The following is a 7,731-nucleotide window of genomic DNA, read 5'->3' on the forward strand; positions in this document are numbered from 1 at the left end:
AGATGAGATTTTTGAAGAATGTTTCGAAGAAAATGTATCCAATGAGAGTGAATTCCGAAGATTTGATTTGAGAGAAAATACAAATGAGAATTCAATAAGAAAAGTTTAGGAGATCGATCATCATTGCACAATTCGATGCTTGATAACTACAGTGACCAGTGTTGCCAGTATTTTTCGGTCTCTCATCCCCAATTTCAAAATAATTTTTTCCCAAAAATCCACAAATTATATCGAATTTCCCCAAAATAAATCCCCTCATACGCATTATGAAAAACCAAAGAGAATATATTTATTTGAAATAATTGCTCTGTTCCAGAACCTTGAGTTTGAGTTTTTCGTATTTACAAAGTGTTCCAAAAATCCTTTTATGGAACTGAAATTTGTTTGCTCCAGAGAATTACAATATATATTAACTTTTAGTCGTTTTAAGGAATAAGATATTTGTCCCATTTTATCACCGAATTGGTTGAAATTTGATATTTTGTATCTCCATAGGCTAAAAAACATTCCTACCAAAGTTGGTTTACCCCCATATAACGCCCCATATAAAGTACGCGTCATTTTAATATATTTTGATTGTATTAGTCCCATTTGACAACAGAATCGGTTGTAACTTTGTATTTTGAATTTCCAGAGGCTAATAAACATTTCTACCATTAAATGTTTATATAGGTCCACGTTTTGATATAGCCCCCATAGGACGATATCTCCCGATTTTCGGTGATGGTTTTGGCCCCATTATCACACCGAGATGGCTGAAATTTGGTATTTAGTCTTCGTTTGGGTATAAAACTTTCCCCCAGAAATTCGTAGGTATAGGTCCACGCCATCATATAGCCCCCATAGAACAGTACCTTCCGATTTTCGGTATTTTGAAAGTTGTGGCCACATTAATCCACCGAAAAGGCTAAAATCTGTGGTGGAGGGTATAAAAAGTTCGGCCCACCCGAACTTAACGCTTTTCCTACTTGTCTTTTATTACTTTGGAAAGTAATATTAAGAATATTCATTCTTTAGGGGACAACAAGACCAAATAAAGTTTTATTTGTTTATTACCTATTTGTTCATTGAAGAATTTTTGCAGTAAAATCACCTTCATTCGTAAAATGCGTAATGTAACAGATATTTTCAAAGCAAAAAAATCCCCATAAAATCCCCAATTTTTGAGCTTATTTCCCCATCAAATCCCCAGATCCCCAATTCAAATTTTTCATCCCCATTTTGTAAAAAAATCCCCATTTTGGGGACAAATCCCCAATACTGGCAATACTGACAGTGACTGTCACTGAAAATGATGCAACCTGAAATAAAAAATGTATACGTTGATAACTTGGAACAACAAAACAACTCAAAAACAATTTTGTAGGCTGAAAAAATATTCCATTTGCAGTACCGTTATAATAAAATTTTGTCGGAAAACAAAAAATGGGCATTTTTAAAAATGATGCACCACGATAATCGATCAATAATTTCCAAATTTTTCGCATTTTATGCCATTTTAGTAATCAAAATGGTGTAATAATTGGTTTCCTATCGTTTTCAGTAGTTTTATCATTGATTCCGGTAGAAAAATGATGTTCCTGACGTAAATTTGATATGATTGTAATTAATGTCCCTTTGTAGGTAATTTGGCTAGAAATTTCTAGTTTTTGTAGTTATTTTTCAAAAAATGACTATGAAAAATCATTAAGGGTTATGTCCAGAGTACGTAGAAAAAATCTAATGACATATGGAGGGTCCTGTATTAGCCAGGTTTGCCCTTTTTTAAAACAGTCTTTAACGGCGTTGTCCTGGTAGAAGAACAATTTTTGCAGTTTTCTTTGAAATTTGTTTTGAGAAATATTGTTAACAATGTTTCGACCATGTTTGCTTTTATAAAAATAAAAATTCCAAAAATTCTTTATGGTCACCTTGAAGAAACTATACTTATGAAGCAACCAGATAGCTTTGACGATGGCACTGGAAGAGTTTGTAAGCTTAAAAGAAGTATTTGAGGATTAAAGCAAGCTCCCCGTTGCTGAAACCGCAGATTTGGGAAATATTTATTAAAAATCGGCTTTATAGCAAGTGAAGCAGAACCCAGTATATACATAAGAGACATAGAGGGAAAGAAATTAATATTAGCTCTTTACGTAGATGACAGTCTAGTTGCTGCTACAGATCTGAAAGAGTTGGAAATATTTTTGGAAGAGTGGGAAAGAGAATTTGAAATGGCGGCAAAAGATGCAAGTTATTTTTTGGGCCTGGAAATAAAAGCAAATGAATGTGGAATATGAATAAGTCAGGAAGCATATGCAAAAAGAATTCTAGAAAGGTTTTCTGATTGCAGACCTGTTTCATCGCCCACGCTAAAAGGAGACAATTTTGAACCAGGGAAAGAAAACGTGAAGACTTCTCAATTTCCTTACAGACAAGCAGTAGGTGCGATAATGTATCTCATGTTGGGAACAAGGCCTGACTTAGCGTATAGCTAATGATCCTTAGAAAACCCATCAAATGAAGATATTACCAGAGTTAAAAAAGTTGTTCGCTACATTTTTGGAACAATAAATCATGGAATATTTTACAACAATAATCAAGATCGAGAACTAGAACTAGAATGTTACAGTGACGCAGACTGTGGTACTGTTTGAAGACTGGCAGATCAACATCTGGTGTAGTTGTAAAATTTGCGGGAGGTGTTGTATCATGGCTAAGCGAGAGACCAGCTATGGTAGCAACATCTACAACTGAGGCAGAAATTGTTGCAGCTTCTGAAGCAACAGAAAAACATAATTTGGTTACAGCGTTTATATTCCTAATTGATTGGGCTAAATGCCACTCCAGAGTTATATATCGAAAATTCTGCCGCAGTACGTTTGGCTCAAAATCCAAAATATAACAAACGAACAAAGAATATCAACAATAAGCATTTCTTTATTCGAGTAAAAGTTTGTGAAAAGAAGCTTGAAGTTATACAAATATCAATGCAAGATCAATTAGCTGATTTGATGACAAAACCTTTACAACCTACGAGACTCAAGCTTCTTTGCGATAATATTGGTTTAAAATGAAACGTCTAACATCTCTTAACAAGGAAAAGTGTTGAAGTATTATTTTAAGATATGTTATACTACTGTTCTTATAAACAAGTATTAGAATGTAGTGGCATTTGAATTTCATATTGGTAATACGTCAATTTATTCACATGCATATTTTATTCATTCCAAATAGAACTTCTACTACAAAATCAGAAAGATAGAGACAGCTCCCTAAAGCGGTGATTGGTAAACTCTCTGAACCCTTACCAATCAACTTTCCCATGGCTAACAAATGTACGGTGTTCAGAGGTTATGGAGTCGGCTGGTCTATTTACGTAGACGATGATAGGAAGGTAGTTTGAGCCAAGGGGTATGACAGGTTGCAAAGGTACGTCATTTATCAGACATTCACCGGGCAAAACGTGGAGCTATCCTGGCCATTAGCTAGAATGCCGGAATGCCAAAGCTCATGATGGATATTGAAGTCACCTAAGAAGACGGTTATTGTCCTCTAAAATTAAACTAATATAACGCGGGTTACAGCTATTCATTGTCGGTATGTACACATTAAACAGCAGTATCAAGCGAGAAAAGCCAGTCCTCTTCATTCGCTTTTTGTGCGATCCTTCCGCAAAACGTTGTATCCATCGCAACGTTGCAAGCTACAAGTAACGGTGATCTTTGTTTCCTGGATAATTTTTCTGACCTCATTGCAAAGCCAATTGATTTGCAGGTGTATTTTGCGTTGTAACAGTATTTTAATTATATATTTGTAAGTTCATTCTTCTGCTTAATTTGACTAAATCTGCTTGATATGCCTGTTGATCTAGGAGTTCTCTCGTGTATCGCTGGACCCCTCTTTCTAGATCATGAAGATCACTCTTCACCTCACGGTAACACCCGAGCAAGTACTGCAACGAAAGCATGCCATTGTGTTGCTGTACGGGAAGAATCTTTGTCTCCTCACACTGAAGAAATGAGGAGGCATTCTGCCAAGTTTGAATATTTTTCCATCGCGTTGCACGTATATTCGCGGAATGACGTCGCATAGCTTACCACAAACCGACCTGCCGCGTTGTGTGTGATCAACAAGGTTTCTTTATCTGCACCCCAAGTGCAGCCGACTAGGGACTTGAGGATCTTGTTCATACATATTAGTTTGTGGGGATAGCTGTGGCACGCGCGGAATGTGACCCCTAGAATTTTGGGGTGGTTTGTGGTCGGAATTTTGCTACAATCGACCATGGCATTCAACTTTGTTCTCACCTCTGCCGTTCATGTGGTGAACAGAGAGGCCGTATATTTAGTGGCGGATATTTGCATATTCTTCGCGGGGAAAAATTGGTAAGATCAGTCAAATAGGGATTCAGCCTTTCACAAATGGCATTAGGGAAGGTACCTAACGCCAAGATCTTAAAATCGTCCGCATACGTCACGATGTCATTGCCGTCTGGAGGGGGAGAAATATCATCCCACCTTGGGGAACAACCTGTTTCATTCTACGGGGCGTGGTGTTAAATGCTGGGTGTGCGGCTGCTGTTGAGGGGACTGCGGAGGAGTCACGTAATCTAACGACGACGACTCACTGGTGGCTGTGTTCACGCAGCATCTTGCTACATAGTCCTTGGCATGGACAAGACCAGAACAACCTCTTAGATACACCCACTCTCCGACATCTATTGCATCTCACCGAAGATTGTGTTTGGGCGAGAATGCGGACAAACAGAGCACAAATATATTGGTCCTGGGTTTTCCTCCATCCCGGCACAGACCAAAAGAAACCGGAGCAGACATTCCGAAATATGCTGCCCCCAACACAGAAAAACGATGTTAATATATAAACATGTGTACACTGAGATGGCTGCCGCTGGCCGGAATACTGATGTTGTGTGGTTCCGGGTCAATCCGGTACGAGAGAACCCGCTGTATTAAGGTGTAATTGTGGTGTAATATGTTGCGTTTGTTGTTGTTGAGGAGACGACGACGAAGGATCGGACGACGAAGTTGGAGACACGCTGATGTATATAACCGGCCGCCGTGGGATTGCTTTCAGCCATTATTCGCGTTTGTGGTATCGGCAACAATTATCACAATTGACAGGGACAGGTTGAACTGTCGGATGAGTCCGAGCTACTTTCCACATTCAATCAGGTATCGTTGAGCTTATAAGTCTGGACACAGTCGCTTCGGATGAATCTATACTACTTTCGGAACAATCAGATATCACTAAGCTTGTAAATGTGGATATAGGAGCTTCATTTGTTCTCTTTTGTTTGGATGGGTTAATAGTATTGCACCGGTAGGTTTGCCACTGGAGTAACCAAAACGGCTTAAAGTTAAATATTTTATTCCATAGGCCTTTGAGATCTATAGGAATTTTTGGTGTAGTAACTTTATTATTGTGTTTGGGCCTGTTTTGACCCTGTAGATTTTTTTTAAATAAATTAAAATTAGACCGATCACATCTCTCCGTCATTTGGTGCATGGAAGAAGTATGAAGCGTCCCATGACGTGGTTTTCAGGGGGAAATCATCCATACTATACAACCAACAGAAAAACACATCAATAAAAATGCATTTTTCTTGTTCCCCTCATATTGAATGTAAACGGAGTAGATACCATCAAAGAACCTCGAACAGTCCATTATAATCCTTCCTAGAACTTGATATATATACGTTTGGAAGAAATATACAGCAGGAAATATGAACTTTAAATCTACGCGTTGTTTATATGGGGGCCTACGTGGGCCTACGTGAAAAAATTTTTGTAGAACTGTTTTTATTCTCTGGAGACGTACCACCTTGCGTTGACACAGGGACTGGAGTCCAGGCTTCCTGCGCCAACACCCGAGCAGCAACAACTAGTCTTCCATCTAGGCATTCTTCCCCTACTACCACTAATACTCCTTCCCTCCGGTAGTACGCCTACTAGTGATAATAGTCCAGCGAGTTACCTTATCAGCTTGCCATCCACTTTTGCGACTAGCCTACTAGTATCCATGCTAGTAGAAAGGCTAATAATTCTTCTAGTCATTCATTCAGTTCTGCGGCTAGCACTCCGCCTATGTTAGGTTTGCGGATGCACAGGTGCTGTAATGGCAGCCACTCCACTCGGAGACCCTGAGGCCCATTGTGATCATCCTGATTATTGAAAGATTGTTAATTATATAGATGATTATAGGTGTGTTAAAGTTGTGATATCGGGGAGTATGTAAAAGATAAGATGATTATGTCGATGATGATTGCTGATTTTTGGACTATTGCTTCACAGGTGTTGGGACTGTTGGAGGTGGTAAGTTGAAGAAAAACATGGTGTATTGTGGTGATGGTACTGTGTTGGGATGAATTGAAGAGATGATTTTTGATGTGGTAGGGTTGTGATTATGGTGATTCACAGAGATGAGAGACTGTAATGATGCTTGATGGTTTTGGCTATTGCATTGTTGGAATTGAGTTGATGAGGAGCATGGTTAATTTTGGTTGTGATATGTGTGTTGTGTTGAGCAGAGTATGAGAGGTGAGACGATCCACTGCGTTCATTCTGAAATTGGATATGAGAGGTGGGGTAGGAGGGGGAAAGAAGATGGAGAGATGGGAAAGAGGTAGAGGGAAAGTTGATATGGCAGAGAGATGTGGTAGAAATAATTAGTTTAAAACACTATGTTCTATGCTGACCCGCCCCATAGCCACTTAAGACTCCTGCAATAGGTTAACAGGGTTATGTGGTCAATAGAGGACCGAAAGTGAGAAGAGAGAAAGTGATCGATCGTTCCCGTCTCCTCTACATTCTCGCATAACCTACAATACACAAGGTTGTTATCCTCCCACTTACTTGTCAGAGATCTGATGCCACAGTGGCCAGTGATGACCCCTATAGCGATTCTGATTTCTGATTTACGTAGTGAGAGAATGGACGCAGTTCTACGCTCTGAGATTGCCGGCCAGATTGACTTCGATATCTTACAACCAGGTACGTCTTGCCAAACTCTTACGATTTTCTCTGCGTAGAGCTTACTGAGTTTGTCGAGGAAAAAGCAGAGGCCCGAGGATTGGGATCCTCGTTTTGCTAATTCATCAATTATCTCGTTTCCCTCAACGTTACAATGCCATGGTACCCAACAAAACTATGTTACATGTTTTCAATATAGACCTACAACTTTGAACAACACTATGCAACACTGAAAATGCAAACAACTTCTAGTATGCATTTTTTGAAAGTACATATTTAGACTACAAAAACCCTAGTAGGGTTTTGTCCTGTCAGATCCAGTTCGGATTTTATGGCCTCATCTAAACCGGGCTAAATCTACAATTTTTGCATTTATCAGTCCTTTATCTCAGAAACGAATAGGAATTTGGCCTTGTTGTCTTTAGCAATATTGTAGCCCTAAACTGGTAGAACTTATCTTTTGAACAGACCACATAAGAAGACCTCCATCTAGGGCATCAAAATCTATAAAATATAGAAAATTTTACATAATTGCTGAAATTCTGGTCAGTATCGGCTAAACTATTGAGAGTTGAACCAAGTAACCTTTTGCAAAAATCTTCCAAATAAAGTTCTCAACAATTCTTTAGAACATTCTGAAACCCTAAAATGCTTACTTCATGTTCTTTCAGTGGTATTTTGCAACATATCTTTTACAACACGTATTTCAAACACAGTTCACACCAACAGTTTATTCTCGCATTTCGGATTTCACTACATTATT

Source organism: Musca autumnalis, unplaced genomic scaffold (assembly GCF_047663935.1).
Source record: "Musca autumnalis isolate F117 unplaced genomic scaffold, ASM4766393v1 scaffold_3, whole genome shotgun sequence".
NCBI classification, from domain to species: domain Eukaryota; kingdom Metazoa; phylum Arthropoda; class Insecta; order Diptera; family Muscidae; genus Musca; species Musca autumnalis.